The sequence below is a fragment of the Ranitomeya variabilis genome, chromosome 6 (genome assembly GCF_051348905.1).
Source record: "Ranitomeya variabilis isolate aRanVar5 chromosome 6, aRanVar5.hap1, whole genome shotgun sequence".
Lineage (NCBI taxonomy): Eukaryota > Metazoa > Chordata > Amphibia > Anura > Dendrobatidae > Ranitomeya > Ranitomeya variabilis.
The window spans coordinates 456,631,180-456,653,483 of NC_135237.1; positions in this window are offsets into that span (position 1 = coordinate 456,631,180).

A 22,304-nucleotide genomic window follows, 5' to 3' on the forward strand; every position below is an offset into this window, starting at 1 on the left:
TTAATGGGTCAAAGTGCTCACCACACATCTAGATAAGTTAATTAGTTTTCCAAAATGGTGTCACTTGTGGGGGATTTCAATGTTTAGGCACATCAGGGGCTCTCCAAACGCAACATGGTGTCCCATCTCAATTTCAGTCAATTTTGCATTGAAAAGTCAAATAGTGCTCCTTCGCTTCCGAGCTCTGCCATGCGCCCAAACAGTGGTTTACCCCCACATATGGGGTATCAGCGTACTCAGGACAAATTGTACAACAACTTTTAGGGTCCATTTTCTCCTGTTACTCTTGGTAAAATAAAACAAATTGGAGTTGAATACATTTTTTGTGAAAAAAAGTTAAAATGTTCATTTTTATTTAAACATTCCAAAAATTCCTGTGAAACACCTGAAGGGTAAATAAACTTCTTGAATGTGGTTTTGAGCACCTTGAGGGGTGCAGTTTTTAGAATGGTGTCACACTTGGTTATTTTCTATCATATAGACTCCTCAAAATGGCTTGAAATGAGATGTGGTCCCTAAAAAAATATGGTGTTGTAAAAATAAGAAATTGTTGGTCAACTTTTAACCCTTATAACCCCCTAACAAACAAAAAACAGTAATTAGACTTACTGGTAATTGTATTTCCAGGAATCCATCCTGACAGCACACTGGAGGACGTCCTTCTTATCCATGATGGGACAGGAAACACGAGAGGTTAAAAGGACCCTCCCCCTACCACCCTTCAGTGTTTTTCCAAAGTAACACATCTGGATGGATGCAAACACAAGTTTTATTACAACAAAATAATGAATCATACAAATGTTACATCACATAAGTATAAAGATCAGACAATAGGGAGGGAACTAACAGTGCTGTCAGGATGGATTCCTGGAAATACAATTACCAGTAAGTCTAATTACTGTTTTCCAGGTCACCACCTGACAGCACACTGGAGAAATACCAAAGGAGAATGGTATTTAGGGTGGGACCACTGCTTGAAGTACCTTTCTACCAAAGGCCAACTGAGGCGAAACTACATCTAGTTTATAGTGTTTAGAAAAGGTACTAAGATTAGACCATGATGCCGCTCTACAGATCTGGTCTGCCGTAGCCCCCCCTTTCTCCGCCCATGATGTGGCCATGGCCCTAGATGAGTGGGCTTTAAGATTAACCGGGGAATTTAGACCTTTAGCTTTGTAGGCTAAATCAATTGTAGACTTTATCCACCGTGCGATAGTCGCTTTAGACGCTTTTTTCCCTTTATTTGAACCCCTGAACTGAACGAACAAGTTATTGTCCTGTCTCCAGGGTCTAGATAGATCAAGGTATCTGAGTACTGACTCTCTTACATCAAGGTTATGAAAAAATCTTTCTTTTTGATTTTTAGGGAATTGGCAAAAAGATGGTAAAACAATCTCCTGATTCATATTAGTATCAGAAACGACTTTAGGGAGAAAGGCCGGATCAAGCCTTAGTACTATTTTATCCTCAAAGATCTGTAAATACGGGTTCTGTACCGAAAGAGCCTGTAGTTCCCCCAATCTTTTTGCCGATGTGATCGCAACTAAAAACGCGGTTTTAAGAGAGAGTTTGTTAATGTCTATGTCTCCCGTTATATCCCAGGACTGATCACACAGAAAATTCAGGACCAGATTAAGATCCCACGGCGGGACTGATTTCCTAATGAATGGCCTTAGCCTCTGGACTGCTCTAGAGAATCGACTAATCCAGGGGTGGGTAGATAACGAAAAATCAAAGAATACACTTAGGGCCGCTATCTGGACTCTTAATGTACTTGGTCTAAGGCCTTTTTGAAAACCTGACTGCAAGAAGTCAAGAATTTTTGGGATATCTGGATGGTCAGTATCAACTGTCATCTTCCCACAGAATCCACAGAATGTTTTCCATATTTTTGTGTAGATGGCAGATGTCACCGGCTTTCTGCTGGCTTGAAGGGTAGAAATGACGTCATCTGAAAGACCTTTTGCCCTCAAGACCTTCCGTTCAGGATCCAAGCTGCCAACTGAAGCGCTCCTGGGTTCTGGTGTAGTACTGGACCTTGTAGAAGAAGATCCTTTCTCTCTGGTAACAGGAGGGGTTCTTCCACTGATAATCTTCTTAACATTGGAAACCAACTTCGTTTCGGCCAGTGAGGAGCTATGAGGATGACTTTGGCCCCGTCCTCGCAGATTTTCCTGAGTATTCTTGGAATCAAGGCCAGAGGTGGAAACGCATACAGAAGACCGTCGTTCCAGGGTTGTGACAGGGCATCGATCGCGGCTGGGCTCTCCCAGGGATTTAGGGAGTAAAAGGTTTTGACCTTTGCGTTTTGCTTTGTAGCAAATAGATCCACAGTCGGCTTCCCCCAACGATGACAAAGATCCCTGAATACTTCGGCGTTTAGTTCCCACTCTGTAGGGGATACACTTTTCCTGCTCAGGAAATCCGCCAACCGATTCTTGGATCCCTCCAGATGTACAGCCGAGATTGACCGCACCGACTTCTCTGCCCACTTGAAGATCTGTTCCGCCAGATCTTGTAATGCCAGATGTCTTGGGCCCCCCTGATGTCGAAGGAAAGCTACGGTCGTCGTATTGTCCGAGAAGATTTTTACATGCTTGTTCTTCAGCAAATGTTGTGCCGCCGTTAAGACCTTCCAAACCGCATGCAACTCTCTGTGGTTTGATGATTTCTTGCTGTCCTTCCTTTCCCAACGACCTTGGAAATATCTTCCCAGGACATGACCTCCCCAACCTTCCTGGCTTGCGTCTGTCGTGACTGACACACTCGGGGTTTGAAGCCATGGTACTCCCAGCCGGAGATTTTTGGAGAGAGTCCACCACACCAGAGACCTCTTGATCTGAAAAGAGAGATTCAGTCTTTGATTTAAAGAATTTTGCCTTCTGTTCCAGCTCCTCAGCACTCCCTGCTGAAGCTGCCGGGAATGAAACTGGCTCCATCTCACGCAAGGGATGCAGGCCGTCATTAATCCCAGGATTATCATCCCATCTCTGATCGTATTTCGGCCTCGGGAGAAATGATGGACCTTTTTTACTATTCCCTTTAGCCTGTCTTCCGGAAGGTAGGACATCCTTGTTTCTGAGTCGAGCATGACTCCTAGGAATTTTATTCTGGATTTCGGTATTAAATCTGACTTCTTCCAATTTATGATCCAACCGAGCCTCTCTAGAGTGGAGATGAGGAACTGACAGTTGATTCTGAGCTGGTTTACTGACTCTGCTGCTACCAAAAAGTCGTCCAGATAAGGGATTACCATCAAATCCTGATTTCTCAGATATGCGACTACCTCTACCATAAGTTTCGTAAAAACCCTGGGAGCCGACGCCAGGCCGAAGGGGAGACAACGAAATTGAAAGTGATAGATCTTCCCCTCCATGTTTACCGCGAACCTCAGGAATTTTTGATGGTTTAAGTAAATGGGAACATGGTAATATGCACTCTTTAGGTCTAGAGTGCACATCACCATACCCCTTCCCAACAGAGGAATGGTAGACCGAATTGACTCCATTTTGAATCTTTTGTATACCACCCAGTTGTTTAGGTGCTTCAGATTTATTATCGTTCTTGACTCTCCCGATGGTTTTGTTATCGAGAAGAGATTCGAGTAATGACCTCTGTACTCTTCTTGAGAGGGGACCGGAACAATTGCCGCCATTTTTAAGAGGTCCTGTATATCCGACCACATGGGGGATGACGATTTTAGATGTGTGCTGGACACTAGAAATCTTTCGGGTGGAAGGGAGGAAAATTCGATTTTGTACCCCTGGGACACCACCTGTAACACCCAAGGACTCGTTGTTATTTCCCTCCAACCTTCTAGGAATCCGGCTAGACGACCCCCTACTCTGATGGCGTCATTTTCTATGGTAGCTAGACCTCTGACCTGAGTAACTCGAGTCTTTGGTTTTGGGTCTACTGTCTCCCCCTTTCTGGTAGCTCCATCTACCTTGCTTCCCTTTACCCCTGTAATCCTGTTTCTGATTATAGCGGGGTCTCCGAAAGGGCTGGAATTTTTTAGGCTTTTCTTCGGGGAACCCCTTTTTTACATCTGAGGCTTTCTCTAAGATATCGTCGAGGACTGGTCCGAAGACCCTGCCCCCAGAGAAGGGTATGGAACATAATTTATTTTTGGAGTGCATATCACCCGACCAGCTTTTGAGCCAAATAGCTCTTCGGGCCGCATTAGAGAGAGATTGACCTCTAGCCGCAAATCTAACCGTTTCCGCGGATGCGTCTGCCAAAAAAAGCGGTTGCCAATTTTAACAGAGGCAGATTTTTTAGGATAGTATCTCTAGGAGTTTTGGCTATTAATTGATCCTGAAGATCATTTAGCCACAGGTCCATGGAGCGAGCTACTGATGTTGCTGCGATATTAGCTCCGATAACCGCCGAAGAACTCTCCCAGGCCCGTTTCAAAAGTCCATCTGCCTTTCTGTCCATGGGCTCTTTTAAATTGGAAGAGTCCTCAAAGGGGATTGAGGTTCTTTTAGACACTTTAGCCAATGGAATGTCTATTTTAGGAATATCGACCCATTCCTTAACTTCCTCCGGGTCAAACGGCAGGCGGAGACGGAAATCTTTAGGGATAGTCAATCTCTTCTCCGCCTCTTCCCATTCCTCCAGAATCATGGCTCTGATATGGGAATTTACTGGAAACACCTTCGCAGTCTGTGAGCGCAGGCCACCAAACATTTCATCTTGAACCGAACAAGATGGTTGTGGATCCTCTATCTGCATAGTATGCCGCACAGCCTCCAACAGTTCTCCTGTGTCTGCTGCTGAGAATAAGTATTTTCTCCCTCTCTCTGGAGGGTCTCTGCTCTCCTCTTCCTCCTCTATATCCGATACAACAGATAACGAGTCTTCCGAGGAGTAATCAACCCTCTGCCTTTTGCTCGGTCTCTCAGAAGGTGAGGCTTGAGGTAGTACCAGACCTGATACAGAAGCCTGGACCTCCTCTCTTATCATGGCTCTCATATTTGACATAAGAGAAGCCTGCTCCTCTCCTATGATTTTGCAGGTGCATGCTTCACATAGGGGTTTCTGCCAGGTATCTTTCAGCTTGGCTGCACAAATAGGACATTTCCTGCTTTTGCCCAGCTTCTTTAACGATTTTTCTGGTAATGAGGCCGCCTATAGAAAAATAACAAACTCTAGCAAATGCTCCGGGTTTTTTTTTTAGTATCCATAATACCGGCCCTGCTCTACTTACTGGCGCTGTGGACTCCTGCCCTTCTCTAGCTGCGTCCTCCATGATGCACCGGAGAACGCTTACTGCACATACCTTATATTTCTGTTCATCTGTTCATCTGTACCGCGCTCCTGCGCTCACTACCGCTTCCTGTTTCGGAGACGCCGCCCGCCCCCCTCAGCCGCAAACCGGAAGTGACGCGCGGCCGGAAAGAGAGGATGGTGTAGCGAGAATTTCCTTCCCCCATGCCGGCCGCATGGAGACGCCGACATCTGCAGAGGCTACCGGCAGGATCGCATACACCAGGGGGCGTGACGGAAGGATCGAGAGCCCCCGGCAGGGGGAAGCGATCCTCATACCAGGAGCAGCGCTACACTGGTAGGCAGAGGGACCCTCGGGCGGGTGTCAGCCAGCGGGTGCCTCATGGAGGGAAGGGTGAGGCAAAGCCCCCCCGATCCACATCCCCCCGCACAGAACGGTAGCTTCCTCTCGCCGTTCCTATCCATAATGGGACAGGAAAAACACTGAAGGGTGGTAGGGGGAGGGTCCTTTTAACCTCTCGTGTTTCCTGTCCCATCATGGATAAGAAGGACGTCCTCCAGTGTGCTGTCAGGTGGTGACCTGGAAATGTTGGTTCCAAAACTGTGCTGATGTAAAGTAGACATGTGGGAAATGTTACTTATTAATTATTTTGTGTGACATATCTCTGTGATTTAATTGTATAAAAATTCAAAGTTGTAAAATTGCGAAATTTTCAAAATTTTCGCCAAATTTTCATTTTTTTCACAAATAAACACAGGTAATATCAAAGAAATTTTACCACTTTCATGAAGTACAATATGTCACGAGAAAACATTGTCAGAATCACTGGGATCCGTTGAAGCATTCCAGAGTTATAACTTCATAAAGGGACAGTGGTCAGAATTGTAAAAATTGGCCCGGTCATTAACATGCAAACAACCCTTGGGGGTAAAGGGGTTAATACAGAGGGGTGGGGTAGTCAGTCCTGGTACACCCCTTACAATTGGTCACGTGTGATGTTGTGTCAAGCCGGCTAATAAAAATAATGGGTGCTGACAGTTAAGGTACCGTCACATTAAGCGACGCTACAGTGATATCGACAACGATGCCGATCGCTGCAGCGTCGCTGTGTGGTCGCTGGAGAGCTGTCACACAGACAGCTCTCCAGCGACCAACGATGCCGGTCCCCGGGTAACCAGGGTAAACATCGGGTTACTAAGCGCAGGGCCGCGCATAGTAACCCGATGTTTACCCTGGTTACCAATGTAAAAGTAAAAAAAACCAAACAGTACATACTTACATTCCGGTGTCTGCCGCGTCTCCTGGCGCTGTGCTTCCCTGCACTGTGTAAGCACCAGCCGGAAAGCACAGCGGTGACGTCACTGCTGTGCTTTGCTTTACGGCCGGCACTGATACATTCAGTGCAGGAAGCTCTGAGCAGCAGCGCGGATGCCGGGGGACGTGACAGACATCAGAGGGTGAGTATGTAGTGGGTTTTTTTTTTACTTTTACAATGGTAACCAGGGTAAATATCGGGTTACTAAGCGCGGCCCTGCGCTTAGTAACCCGATATTTACCCTGGTTACCATTGTAAAACATTGCTGGCATAGTTGCTTTTGCTGTCAAACACGACGATACACGCCGATCTGACGACCAAATAAAGTTCTGGACTTTCAGCAACGACCAGCGATATCACAGCAGGATCCAGATCGCTGCTGCGTGTCAAACACAACGATATCGCTAGCCAGGACGCTGCAACGTCACGGATCGCTATCATTATCGTTGGAAAGTCGTTTAGTGTGAAGGTACCTTTACTGTAAGAGCAGAACGCCAGCTCCTATGTAGCGGCCATAGACCAATGTCGTGGCCAATGGAATCAGACGTATGAATAAAATCACATAAACTCTAATAAAGATCCTTAACCCCCTCATGACCTTTGATGCAAGTTTACATCATGCAGGCACAGGAACTATGCCCATATGATTGCCGCCAAGAGCTCACTGTAATAGCCAAGCTCCGGCTGTCTAAGCCAGTAGTGGTGCACGGATCATCCTGAGCCATTTAACCTCCTAAATACCACAATCAATAGTGATCACAGCACTTAGGAGGCTGGAAGATTGAGGAGGTGTCTTCTTCCATGCAATTGACACCATTGACACCCCCGCAGCATCATCATGGGCTGCCGATTGTCATCATGGCAACCTGAGGCCATAGTCAGGAGCATGGTCTATGATGCGTTCAGACAAGTATAATGCATTGGAGTGCTGGTGCAATGTAAGTCCGCAAGGACAGGGTCCTCTCCCCTCTGTACCAGCCTGTCATCGTAAATTTGTGTACTGTAAATGATATCTATAACCCTGTATGTAACCCCTTTCTCTTGTACAGCACCATGGAATTAATGGTGCTATATACATAAATAATAATAATTATAATAATTTGTTTATTCTGCCCCCCAAAGATCCCAGTAAGGCTCAGCTCACATTTATCCTGTGCTCTACACTGAGTGCCTACATCAGGGTTTCCGTGTAAATCTCTGAAATATTCAGACGGAACCCCCAGTGGAAAATTCCCTATAATGAGGCAGGTGAGCGACTGTGGACGCCGTCTGGCCTATGATCCGGCGGTGTCCGTCTTTTTAAGCAGGCATAAAAGCACGATCAGCCAAAGTTTTGTGCACCTCTGGATGGAAGGGCAATGCTGAATGGAAGCCAGACGGAGTTCAGAGTAAATCTGCTGCCTCGAATGGATGCAATGGGGATTTCATCCGAAATCACATCATTCAGACATTTAGATGAAAAACCAGATTTAAGTGTCCAGTGTAGAGCGCCTGATAAAAGCGATTCAAAATGTTATGTAAAATGTTCCCAATAAAAGCTTCAACTCCATCCACAAAAAAAAGCAAGTCCTGACTCAGGTCCGTCAGCGGTCAATGGAAATATAGGGGCTTCCACATTACTGGTAACACAAATGCTCTGGAAAGGCTAAATGGATCCTCGCCCCCCAAAAGAAATGCATTTAATTCTGAGCTCCCAAATCCAAATGCCCTTCACCCTTCTGAGCCCCACAGTGGTTCTAAATCACATTTAGCGTCCACATATTTGGCATTTCAGTAGCAATGAGAGCCCGCTTAATTTACGGGTGCATGTCTCCAGAAGCACGACCTGGGTGCAATGTATGGGGCACTACAAAAGCAGATTTGCAGTGTTCACTCAGCAACATCCACTACTGCTTGTTTCTGGAAAACACCCATGGAGTCAAAATAATCACTACAACTGTAGAAAAATTCCCAAAGAGGTATCATTTCCAAAAATTAAGTCACATGGGGGGGGGATTCTGCTCTTCTAGCATCTTGGGGGCTCTGTATATGGACTAAGTATTGCAGGAAAATCTGCGCTCCAGGAGGCAAATAGCGCTCCATCCCTCCTGTGTGGGTAAGCAGTACTGTACAGCCACATATGGTGCCAATTTTACCCATTTCCCCTTGTGAAAATGTAAAATCTGATGATAAAACAATTATTTTTTTAACCTACCCAGTGGTATTAAATTCTGTGACACACCTGTGGAGTCAATATGATCACTGCAACCTTTGGATGAATTCTTTGAGAGGTCTAGTTTGTAAAATGGGGGTAACTTATGGGAGGTTCTGCAGTCGTGGCACTTCAGGGGGTCTCCCAGTGGGTCAAAGCACCTGCAAAACAAAACAGTAAAATCTGCACTAAATTATGGTGCTCCAACCCTTTTGATTTTTGCTCTGTGCCTCAAAAGCAGTTCATGATTATATGTAGGTTATTGGTGTACTCAGGAGAAATTGCATAATAAACTGAGAAGTCCATTTTTTCCTACTAGCCCTTATAAAAAATTTGGGGCTAAAATAACATTTTAGCAGTAAAAATGTAATTCTTTTTTCGCAGCCCAACGTTATATATTTCTGTGAGGCGGATGTGGTGTCAACACATGCTCACTGCACCCCTACATGAATTCACTGCGAGATGTAGTTTGTAAAATGGGGTCACATAGGGGGTTTCTGCTGTCCTGGCACCTCATGGGCTCTGTCAGTGTTACATGGCACCCTCCATCCATTCCAGCCAAATCTGAACTCCAATATGGTGCTTCTTCCTTTCTGAGCCTTGCACTTTGCCTCAAAAGTAGTTTTTGACCACATATAGGGTATCAGTATACTCAGGAGAAATTGCACTACAAATTGTATGGTGCAATTTCTCCTGTTACCCTTGTGAAAATACAAAAGTGGAGCTAAAAAAAAAAAATATATATGGGAAAAATTAGATTTTTTTTTTTTACAGCTCAAGGCTATAAACTTCTGTGAAGCACCTGGGGGTTCAAAATGCTCAACACACATCTAGATCCATTCCTAGAGGGATCTAGTTTTCAAAATGGGGTCGCTTTTGGGGGTTTCCACTGTTTAGGCACATCAGGGGCTCTCCAATCATGACATGGCATCCACTAATGATTCCAGCAAATTTTGAGTCTAATGTAAAATTTTGTATGAAAAAAGCTAAATGTTAATTTTTTTCCTTCTATATTGCTTTAGTTCCTGTGAAGCAACTGAAGACTAAATAAACTTATTGAAATTGGTTTTGAGAACCTTGAGGGGTGCAGTTTTTAAAATGGTGTCAATTTGGGGCATTGTCTGTCATATAGGCCACTCAAAGTCAATTCAAATTTGATGTGGTGCCTAAAAAATGTTTTTAGAAATTGTTGGAAAAATGAGAAATGGCTGGTCAACTTTTAACCTTTCTAACTTCCTAGCAAAAAAAAAAAATGTTTAAAAATTTTTCCTGATGTAAAGAAGACATCTGTGGAATGTTATTTATTAACTATTTTGTGTGACATAACTCTTTGGTCTAATGGCAAAAACCTTTAAAGTTTGAAAATTGCAAAAGTTACCCCAAATTTCTGAATTTTCACAAATTAACGCAAATCATATTGAACAAATTTTCCCACTATTATGAACAACAATATGTTACGAAAAAATACAAATCTGAGAATCAGTGAGATCTTTTGATATGTTCCAGAGTTATTACCACAAAGTGACAGACACTGGACAGACTTGTAAAATTTGGCCTGGTCATGAAAGTGAAAACAAATTACAAAAGACTGACTGGCACTTCCAAGCTAATGTGAACAGGTGCATACTAGGAGCAGCCATCTCCATATACAATAAACAAAAAAAGTGGACTCTGTAGTGCTAAAGCATGTCAATATGAAATATATGAAATATGAATAGCAATACAGCTTCTGGATACTAGGAAAAAACAGGGTCCTACCTACCCATAAATTCAGGCTTTGAAGAGAGGTATTCACATCTAACGAGAAATTCAGAATTCAGTCTTAGAGAGGTATTCACACTACACACATAGGACCCTGCAGATCTAAGACGGCCTAGTCGTCATGAATTGGCCAAATTATGTGCTAAGCGTCTCAGTTTTTTTCTACTATCCAGAAGATGTATTGCTATTCATATTGACATGCTTTTACGCTACAGAGTGCAACTTTCTTGTTTAATGAAAGTGAAAACAGGCTTGGAGTGAAGGCGTTAAATATTCGACTGAAACATTGGTCCAATACTTTGTCAACAATTTTTAAGATACTTGTTCTATCTGTGGATTTTGCTGCAAGCTGAAGTTTAGAGTTGGTAAATGTGCAGTGAACACATGTGGAGTGTTCATTACTGATTGCCGTAATTGAATATATGCTCTATACATTCATTAAGGCCATTAGGTGGCAAGGTTCTCAGTTTAACAACCCCAAACTTTTGACATCTCTTCAAGGTGGATAGCTAATTAGAAATGTGATCTGCAATTTGTTCTATAAAACTAGGTTTCAGGCAGGGTGGATCAGAATTATAGAAAAAGTATTGTAAATTTGTAGTACACTATGTTGAGAATAGGAGACTTAAAGTTGTGCTCAAAAGTTTACATACCTCAGCAGAATTCTTGCCTTCTTGGCCTTTTTTCTGAGACTATGAATGATAACTCAAAAACTTTTTCTCCACTCATGGTTAGTGGTTGGGTGAAGCCATTTATTGTCAAACTACTGTCTTCTCTCTTTTTAAATCATAATGACAACCCAAAACATCCAAATGAACCTGATCAAACGATCACATACCCCATTTCTTAATACCGTGTATTGCCCCCTCCAACATCAATAACAGCTTTAAGTCTTTTGTGGTAGTTGTGGATGGGGTTCTTTGGTAAAGCTGCCCACTCTTCTTGGCAAAATGCCTCCAGTTACTGTAAATTCTTGGGCTGTCTAGCATGAACTGCGCGCTTGAGATCTCCCCAGGGTGGCTCAATGATATTAAGGTCAGGAGACTGTGAACCTTCACTTTGTTCTGTTGTAGGCAATAACAGGTCGACTTGGCCTTGTGTTTTGGATCATTGTCATGTTGGAACGTCCAAGTACGATACATGCGCAGGTTCCGAGCTGATGAGTGCAAATTTGCCTCCAGGATTTGCTGATAATGTGCTGTATTCATCTTTCCTTCAACTTTGACCAAGTTTCCTGTGCCTTTGTAGCTTACACATCCCCAAAACACCAGCAATCCACCTCCGTGTTTTACAGTAGGAATAGTGTTCCTTTCATCATATGCCTTGTTGACCTCTCTCCAAATGTATCGTTTATGGTTGAGGCCAAAAAGTTCAATTTTGGTCTCATCACTCCAAATTATCTTGTTCTAGAAGTTTTGAGGCTTGTCTCTCTGCTGTTTTGCGTATTGTAAGTGCAGCGCCCCAGAGTGCTGGTCGTTGCAGTAATGTTGCTCTTCCACCAGGGAGAGTGATATTACGTCTGATGGTACTAAAGGAGTTCACTTTGCCAGGTATCACAGTCACACACTACACTTCACACTCCAGTCCACCAGGGGGAGCAAAGGTTCTATCTACTAGGCCACTCCTCACACACGGGTAAAACTGGTGGGTTGGATAGGAAGTTAGGGAGAAGCTACCTGGGTTTAACCCAGAGAGGACCTGTCAGGCAGACAGGGGGAGAACGAGGAACATCTGAGCTGCAGACAGAGGGTCCCTGTCAAGGGTGGGATCCTGACAGCGGCCAAGCACGAGACAGAGCGTTACGGAGCTGCGCTTGCACCCATTGCGGCAGCATCCCAAGAAAGGCCAAGAAGCGAAGTGTATTGTGGAGAGTGAGAAACGAGGTCACATCACAAGGAGATAATACCAGGAGGAGTTCTGCCCCAAGATCGGCAGCCTCCTTCTGAGGCACGTAGCCGGTGGCCGGAACACCGAGGGAGTAATAGGCTCTACGCATTACTTCAGAGACCGGCAGGACAGTCAATTCCAAGTTGGTTGCCCGACCTTAATACCTATGAAGACACGGAGGCAATTTGTGGGAGAGGGGCGTCTCTAGGGTTCCTATAAAATAGCTCCAGGCCTACCCCGTCATATGGGTTGTCCTATCCATACCATCTGGGGGACAGAGAGAGAGAACATCAGAAACATCCAAGAAAGTTGTGAGGACTATCCCGTGGTGCTCAGCAGGGAGGTACTACAACACACAGGCGCTAGTAGGAAGGCTACTGATTTCCACCTGCACAAGGGAGCTCTGGATGTGCCTTCGGACTGGCCGGACTCTGCCAGCCCTGTGATCTGTGCTCTGGACTGTGGACGCTGAAGTCTTCAGTAAAAGGTAAAGAGACTGCAACCTTGTGTCCTTGTTATTCATTGCGCCTTACAACGTCCACCATCACCACCTACACATCAGGGAAGCCCTGGGGACATACTTCACCTGTGAGAAGGTATACCATCTAGCTGCCATTCCATCACCCCAGCGGACCCCTAAGCAGCGTCGGTCACACTGACCGAATACCACAGGTGGCGTCACGAACACCAGACAAACTTCACCTTTAACCCCTTCCCGACATTTGACGTACTATCCCGTCGAGGTGGGGTGGGCCCGTATGACCGCCGACGGGATAGTACGTCATCACCGATCAGCGGCGCTCACGGGGGGAGCGCGGCCGATCGCGGCCGGGTGTCAGCTGCATATCGCAGCTGACATCCGGCACTATGTGCCAGGAGCGGTCACGGACCGCCCCCGGCACACCGCGATCAAACATGATCGCGGTGTACCGGCGGTATAGGGAAGCATCGCGCAGGGAGGGGGCTCCCTGCGGGCTTCCCTGAGACCCCCGGAGCAACGCGATGTGATCGCGTTGCTCTGAGGGTCTCCTACCTCCCTCCTCGCCGCAGGTCCCGGATCCAAGATGGCCGCGGCATCCGGGTCCTGCAGGGAGGGAGGTGGCTTACCGAGTGTCTGCTCAGAGCAGACACTTGGTAAGCCTGCAGCCCTGCACAGCAGATCGCAGATCTGGCAGAGTGCTGTGCACACTGCCAGATCAATGATCTGTGATGTCCCCCCCTGGGACAAAGTAAAAAAGTTAAAAAAAAATCCCCACATGTGTGTAAAAAAAAAATAAAAAAAATATCCTAAATAAAGAAAAAAAATATATATATATTATTCCCATAAATACATTTCTTTAGCTAAATAAAATAAAAAAAAACAATAAAAGTACACATATTTAGTATCGCCGCGTCCGTAACGACCCAACCTATAAAACTGCCCCACTAGTTAACCCCTTCAGTAAACACCGTAAGAAAAAAAAAAAAAAAACGAGGCAAAAAACAACGCTTTATTATCATACCGCCAAACAAAAAGTGGAATAACACGCGATCAAAAAGACTGATATAAATAACCATGGTACCGCTGAAAACGTCATCTTGTCCCGCAAAAAACGAGCCGCCATACAGCATCATCAGCAAAAAAATAAAAAAGTTATAGTCCTGAGAATAAAGCAATACCAAAATAATTATTTTTTCTATAAAATAGTTTTTATCGTATAAAAGCGCCAAAACATAAAAAAAATGATATAAATGAGAGATCGCTGTAATCGTACTGGCCCGACAAATAAAACTGCTTTATCAATTTTACCAAACGCGGAACGGTATAAACGCCTCCCCCAAAAGAAATTCATGAATAGCTGGTTTTTGATCACTCTGCCTCACAAAAATCGGAATAAAAAGCGATCAAAAAATGTCACGTGTCCGAAAATGTTACCAATAAAAACGTCAACGCATCCTGCAAAAAACAAGATCTCACATGACTCTGTGGACTCAAATATGGAAAACTTATAGCTCTCAAAATGTGGTAACGCAAAAAATATTTTTTGCAATGAAAAGCGTCTTTCAGTGTGTGACGGCTGCCAATCATAAAAATCCGCTAAAAAAACCGCTATAAAAGTAAATCAAACCCCCCTTTATCAGCCCCTTAGTTAGGGAAAAATAAAAAAATTAAAAAATGTATTTATTTCCATTTTCCCATTAGGGTTAGGGTTAGGGCTAGAGTTAGGACTAGAGTTAGGGCTAGGGTTATTGCTAGGGTTAGGGCTAGGGTTGGGGCTAGGGTTGGGGCTAGGGTTGGGGCTACAGTTAGGGTTGGGGCTAAAGATAGGGTTAGGATTACATTTACGGTTGGGAATAGGGTTGGGTGTGTCTGGGTTAGAGGAGTGGTTAGGGTTACTGTTGGGATTAGGGTAAGGGGTGTGTTTGGATTAGGGTTTCAGTTATAATTGGGGGGTTTCCACTGTTTAGGCACATCAGGGGCTCTCCAAACGGGACATGGCATCCGATCTGAATTCCAGCCAATTCTGCGTTGAAAAAGGAAAACAGTGCTCCTTCCCTTCAGAGCTCTCCCGTGTGCCCAAACAGGGGTTTACCCCAACATATGGGGTATCAGCGTACTCAGGACAAATTGGACATCATCTTTTGGGGTCCAATTTATCCTGCTACCCTTGGGAAAATACAAAACTTGGGGCCAAAAAATAAGTTTTGTGGGAAAAAAAAGATTTTTTATTTTCACGGCTCTGCGTTGTAAACTGTAGTGAAACACTTGGGGGTTCAAAGTTCTCACAACACATCTAGATAAGTTCCTTGGGGGGTCTAGTTTCCAATATGGGGTCACTTGTGGGGGGTTTGTACTGTTTGGGTACATCAGGGGCTCTGCAAATGCAACGTGACGCCTGCAGACCAATCCATTTAAGTCTGCATTCCAAATGGCGCTCCTTCCCTTCCGAGCTCTGTCATGCGCCCAAACAGTGATTCCCCCCCACATATGGGGTATCAGCGTACTCAGGACAAATTGAACAACAACTTTTGGGGTCCAATTTATCCTGATACCCTTGTGAAAATACAAAACTGGGGGCTAAAAAATCATTTTTGTGAAGAAAAAAAAAAAGAATTTTTAATTTTCACGGCTCTGCGTTATAAACTGTAGTGAAACACTTGGGGGTTCAAAGCTATCAAAACACATCTAGATAAATTCCTTAGGGGGTCTACTTTCCAAAATGGTGTCACTTGTGGGGGGTTTTAATGTTTAGGCACATCAGGGGCTCTCCAAACGCAACATGGCATCCCATCTTAATTCCAGTCAATTTTGCATTGAAAAGTAAAATAGCGCTCCTTCCCTTCCGAGCTCTGCTATGCACCCAAACAGTGGTTTACCCCCACATATGGGGTATCGTCGTACTCAGGACAAATTGCACAACAACTTTTGTGGTCTAATTTCTTCTCTTACCCTTGGGAAAATAAAAAATTGGGGGCGAAAAGATCATTTTTGTGAAAAAATATGATTTTTTATTTTTACGGCTCTGCATTATAAACTTCTGTGAAGCACTTGTTGGGTCAAAGTGCTCACCACACATCTAGATAAGATCCTTAGGGGGTCTACTTTCCAAAATGGTGTCACTTGTGGAGGTTTCAATGTTTAGGCACATCAGGGGCTCTCCAAATGCAACATGGCGTCCCATCTCAATTCCAGTCAATTTTGCATTGAAAAGTCAAATGGCGCTCCTTTCCTTCCGAGCTCTGCCATGCGCCCAAATAGTGGTTTACCCCCACATTTGGGGTATCAGCGTACTCAGGACAAATTGTACAACAAATTTTGGGGTCTATTTTCTCCTGTTACCCTTGGTAAAATAAAACAAATTGGAGCTGAAATAAATTTTGTGTGAAAAAAAGTTAAATGTTTATTTTTATTTAAACATTCCAAAAATTCCTGTGAAACACCTGAAGGGTTAATAAACTTCTTGAAAGTGGTTTTGAGTACCTTGAGGGGTGCAGTTTTTAGAATGGTGTCACACTTGGGTATTTTCTATCATATAGACCCCTCAAAATGACTTCAAATGAGATGTGGTCCCTAAAAAAAAATGGTGTTGTAAAAATGAGAAATTGCTGGTCAACTTTTAACCCTTATAACTCCGTCACAAAAAAAAATTTTGGTTCCAAAATTGTGCTGATGTAAAGTAGACATGTGGGAAATGTTACTTATTAAGTATTTTGCGTGACATATGTCTGTGATTTAAGGGCATAAAAATTCAAAGTTGGAAAATTGCGAAATTTTCTAAATTTTCGCCAAATATTCGTTTTTTTCACAAATAAATGCAAGTTATATCGAAGAAATTTTACCACTATCATGAAGTACAATATGTCTCGAGAAAACAGTGTCAGAATCGCCAAGATCCGTTGAAGCGTTCCAGAGTTATAACCTCATAAAGGGACAGTGGTCAGAATTGTAAAAATTGGCCCGGTCATTAACGTGCAAACCACCCTTGGGGGTGAAGGGGTTAATTGGACGCCCCTCAGAAGGGCCACGGACCGGGTCGGGCCACCGTGACACCCCCAGAATCGAGAGAGAGATAGACCCGGTGCAGAGTACCCCACTGCCCTTCACGTGGGGGCGCTCCATATTACATAGTTACATAGTTACATAGTTATTAAGGTTGAAGGAAGACTTTAAGTCCATCTAGTTCAACCCATAGCCTAACATGCCCTAACATGTTGATCCAGGGGAAGGCAAAAAAAACCCATGTGGTAAGAGTAAGCTCCACCATGGGGAAAAAAATTCCTTCCCGACCCCACATACGGCAATCAGACTAGTTCCCTGGATCAACGCCTTATCAAGGAATCTAGTGTATATACCCTGTAACATTATACTTTTCCAGAAAGGTATCCAGGCCCCTCTTAAATTTAAGTAATGAATCACTCATTACAACATCATACGGCAGAGAGTTCCATAGTCTCACTGCTCTTACAGTAAAGAACCCGCGTCTGTTATTATGCTTAAACCTTCTTTCCTCCAGACGTAGAGGATGCCCCCTTGTCCCTGTCTCAGGTCTATGATTAAAAAGATCATCAGAAAGGTCTTTGTAGTGTCCCCTCATATATTTATACATTAAAATAAGATCACCCCTTAGTCTTCGTTTTTCCAAACTAAATAGCCCCAAGTGTAATAACCTATCTTGGTATTGCAGACCCCCCAGTCCTCTAATAACCTTGGTCGCTCTTCTCTGCACCCGCTCCAGTTCAGCTATGTCTTTCTTATACACCGGACACCAGAACTGTGCACAGTATTCTAAGTGTGGTACTATAGGCGTGATACTTTGTAGCATTTGCACAGTAATGGCTTTCTTCTGGTGACTCGACCAGCAGCACATTTTGCTTCAAATGCCTCCTTATTCTGCATCTTGAATCAGCCACACCGCAAGTTTTCAGAGAGTTATGTATTTCAGCTGATGTTATTTGTGGGTTTTTCTTTGCATCACAAAAATTTTCCTGCCAGTTAGGGACAACATTTTTGTTGGTCTACCTGACCATGACTTTGTTTTTACAGAACCCCTGATTTTCCATTTGTCAATCACAGTTTGAACGCTGCTGACTGGCATTATCAATTCCTAGGATATCTTTTTGTATCCCTTTCCTGCTTTATATGGTTCAACTATCTATTCCCATAGATCTGTTGACAATTCTTTTGCTTTTCCCATGACTCACAATCCAGAAACGTCAGTGGCTGGATGAAAGATGCAAGAGTCTGTCTGGATCCCAAATACTCACTCAGCTTTTATGCACACAGACTGATTACAAGCAAACAGGTCACAGGTGAGGATGTTACATTTAGGGTACCGTCACACAGTACCATTTTGATCGCTACGACGGTACGATTCGTGACGTTCTAGCGATATCGTTACGATATCGCAGTGTCTGACACGCAGCAGCGATCAGGGATCCTGCTGAGAATCGTACGTCGTAGCAGATCGTTTGGAACTTTCTTTCGTCGCTTGATCACCCGCTGACATCGCTGGATTGTTGTGTGTGACAGCGATCCAGCGATGTGTTCGCTTGTAACCAGGGTAAACATCGGGTAACTAAGCGCAGGGCCACGCTTAGTAACCCGATGTTTACCCTGGTTACCAGCGTAAACGTAAAAAAAACAAACAGTACATACTTACATTCCGGTGTCTGTCCTCCGGCGTCTCAGCTTCTCTGCAGTGTGAGCGCCGGCCAGCCGGAAAGCGAGGACAGCAGTGACGTCTGACGTCACCGCTCTGCTTTCCGGCTATGGCGCTTACACAGTGGAGAGAAGCAGAACGCCGGGGGACAGACACCGGAATGTAAGTATGTACTGTTTGTTTTTTTTACGTTTACGCTGGTAACCAGGGTAAACATCGGGTTACTAAGCGCGGCCCTGCGCTTAGTTACCCGATGTTTACCCTGGTTACCCGGGGACTTCGGCATCGCTCCAGCGCCGTGATTGCAACGTGTGACTGCAGTCTACGACGCTGGAGCGATAATCATACGACGCTGCGACGTCACAGATCGTGCCGTCGTAGCGATTAAAATGGTACTGTGTGACGGTACCCTTAGTCGCCATTCAAACCCATTTGTGTCAATTTCTGTGCGTGTTATCCGGCCAAAATCTCCAGGGTATGAACTTTTGATCAAAGTCATTTGGATGTTTTGGGTTGTCATTATGATTTGAAAAGAGAAAACACAGTAGTTTGACAATAAATGGCTTCACCCAACCACTAATCATGAGTGGAGAAAAAGTTTTGGAGATATTCATATTCTGTGAAAAAAAAAAACCAAGAAAGCAAAAATTCTGCTGGTGTATGTAAACTTTTGGGCACAAATGTATCTCTGATCAGTTAGAATTTGTGTGAGATCTCACTTGTGATGTTCATCGCACTAGGTTACAATTAATGAATTAATATTTTTCACATGTAATATGTGACCATTTATTTTCTTCCTTTGATAAGTTGGCAACAGTGACATTTTGTATGGTAGCACCTATATCTACCAAATAAAGCTTGAAAAAACGAGTTTCTGAGAATTTTTGCATTTCAGTTTGCTATGGGGAGAGTACATTTTAGGATGGGGACCTTAATGTAAAGACTGGTTTGGTTTACATTCCAATATTTTGTTCAGTTAAGAGTCTTGTACATGGATATGTCAATGTTTGTGTATTTACTGCTCTAATTTCAATGCAATTGCCAATTATCATGGTGAGGAACTTCTGTTTAAATTTTGAATTTAATTAAGTTGTTTTACCCTTTGGTTAAAGACAAGTTTCCTGACAAATATTAACAGTTTTTTTATGTGCACTATTTAAGACTGTTGGGGGAAACATTTCTGTAAGATTTCACACTATTTTAAGAATATTTTAGGGTTAGCACAATTTTTTTTTTTTTAGTATTGGTTATTTTCGGCTATTTTTTGGAATTGGCATATTTTTTGGCAGTGAATGGGCACAGGAGTAGTCTAAGAAGTTGTTTACATCCAATACATTGAAATAGGTTTGATATACTGCATTGAAGTCTACTGAAATTAGAATGTCCAGATACTCTATATGCTCTTCTGAGTAGATGTATGTGTCACGCTGAGCGAGGGAGAAGCTAGGTACACAACGGGAAGAGGGTGGGAGAACCCAAACACTAGGAAAGGGTGGAGTGGAGACCCCTTTTCAGATCTAACAGCACCCTGTCTGCCCTTATGTCCCTAAATAGGTTCCGCATCTATCGCTAAGCAGGAACCTAATCCCTGTCTGCCCATAGCGATAGACCCTGGATAGTGAGGGGAAGAGAAAACACTAGTCAGCCCCCACTACAACTAAAGACAAAGCAGGAAGACAAATAAGGGAATACACTTAGCTTGAGTCGACACAAGAGAGCTCACACCAGAAATCTGTCAAGAGGCTCCAAGAAGAAACTAGACGACTTCTAGCACTACCAACAGAGGTAAACAGAGCTATTAGTGGCACCTTGATGATGCAACTAAAAGGTATTTAAGTCTGCAGCAAAGGCGTGTTAATCAGCAGACCATGGAGATCACCGCTAAATCCTAGAGAGAGAATATCACTCCACAGCAGAGATGCAAGATCCAGAATGTGCCGGCAAAGACAGGCGCAGTGACCTTCTACGGCCAGATCCAGAATGACTGTCACATCTGAAACACCCATGACAGTACGTTAGCTGAGTACTCCAATCATTTCTATTGATGAACAAGATGAAATTAGATAGTTCTTCTGCGCTTCCTTTCCATACAAAAAAAAACCCATAGACCAATATATAGAGATGGGCAGACACCTAAATCTTCGGGTCCGGCGAGTTCAGCCGAGCAGTTACAAAAAGTTCAGACTCGGGTACCAGAACAATACCCAGACCTGAACCCCACTCACTTGAATGGGGGGCCCGAACATTCAGTGTTTGCCACGCTGTCATGTGCATGACAGCGAGGCAAACACCACTTCTGATCGGGGGTGAAATCATCCCCGCCGTTCAGAGAGCCGCAGTTCCCATGCTGTCAAAAAACAGCGTGAGCGCTCAGCTGTGATCGGAGGTATAAAGTTTACCTCCGTTCACTGGTGTCAGCGGATGGGACTGTCGGATGATGGTAGTAGTAGACCCATCCACTGACACCAGTGACCGGAGGTAAACTTCATACCTCCTATCACAGCTAAGCGCTCATGCTGTCTTTTGACAGGGTGGGAACCGCGGCTCTCTGATGGGCGGGGATGATTTCACCGCCGATCAGAAGCGGTGTTTGCTGCGCGGTCATGCACATGACAGCATGACAAACACCCGGTGTTTGGGCAGCCGAACCCGAACAGTAACACGGACTTCCTGATGAAATCCGTGTTCGGTGTCCGGCCCGGACAGTAGGTGTTCAGTATGGACGTCGAACTTTACGGTTCGGGTTCGCCCATTTCTACCAATATATCTTCGGACAATTTTTTTTTTTTTTTTTTTTATTAGACAATAAATCGGAAATATGATTTCTTTCACACTCACCCATAAATAGGTTTGCATAGCTAGGTGCAAATCTTGTGCCTATATCTGTTCTTTTGGTTTCTCTAAAAATGTTATATTTGGAAGATAAAATAGTTATTTTTTTTTTTTAAATGAATCGAATAGTTTGAATAATGAATTTCACTTTTTAAATAAAAGCTATATTTTTTTTTCATATGAATTAAAGATCCCTGATGAAGCATTAGTGAAACACATGTCTGTTGTATTTGGTGGGTGAGGTGCCATATTTTGCTATCTTAGCATGCACTCTGTTTTACTTTTTGTTACAGGAAATCATTTTTTTGGCATGCCAATATGAGCCGCTTATCTCTTCATGTACACTGCATGAATATAATAAGCTTACTGCCAGTTCATTTTATCATGGGGGGTTTCCCTGTTGGCTCGCCCACCAATACGTTTGCTGTCTGAGATATATATAAATAAATAAATATATATATATATATATATATATATATATATATATATATATTTATTTATTTTCTCTCTATCTCTCTCTCTCTCTCTCTATATATATATATTTATTTATTTATTTATTTTTTACTCATTTTACATAAAAGCTAGCTAGATTTTATACTAACATTATTTTGGTCCTGCACTTTATTCAGTATAATTGTTTTTGTTTTAGGTCAGTGCTCTGGGATGTCCTTTGTCCCAGTTTATGGATTTTGGGTCATATATTTCAAATAGCATGAAACACCGATAGATCTAGCTCATTTTCAGACTATCAGTCTAAGCTTCTACTGTTTAAGATTTAGACAGCAATGCTAAATCTCCCACACGGTGTTAAGCATGCAATTTTAGAATGGAATAACACAAAAAGTATGTTGTGGGACAGAGTAGCGCGGGTTTCATTCACTGGATTGTGCCCGCTCATTTGGCCAGTTGAGTTCAGGAAGTAGGAAATTTAATGTTATTTGGGGT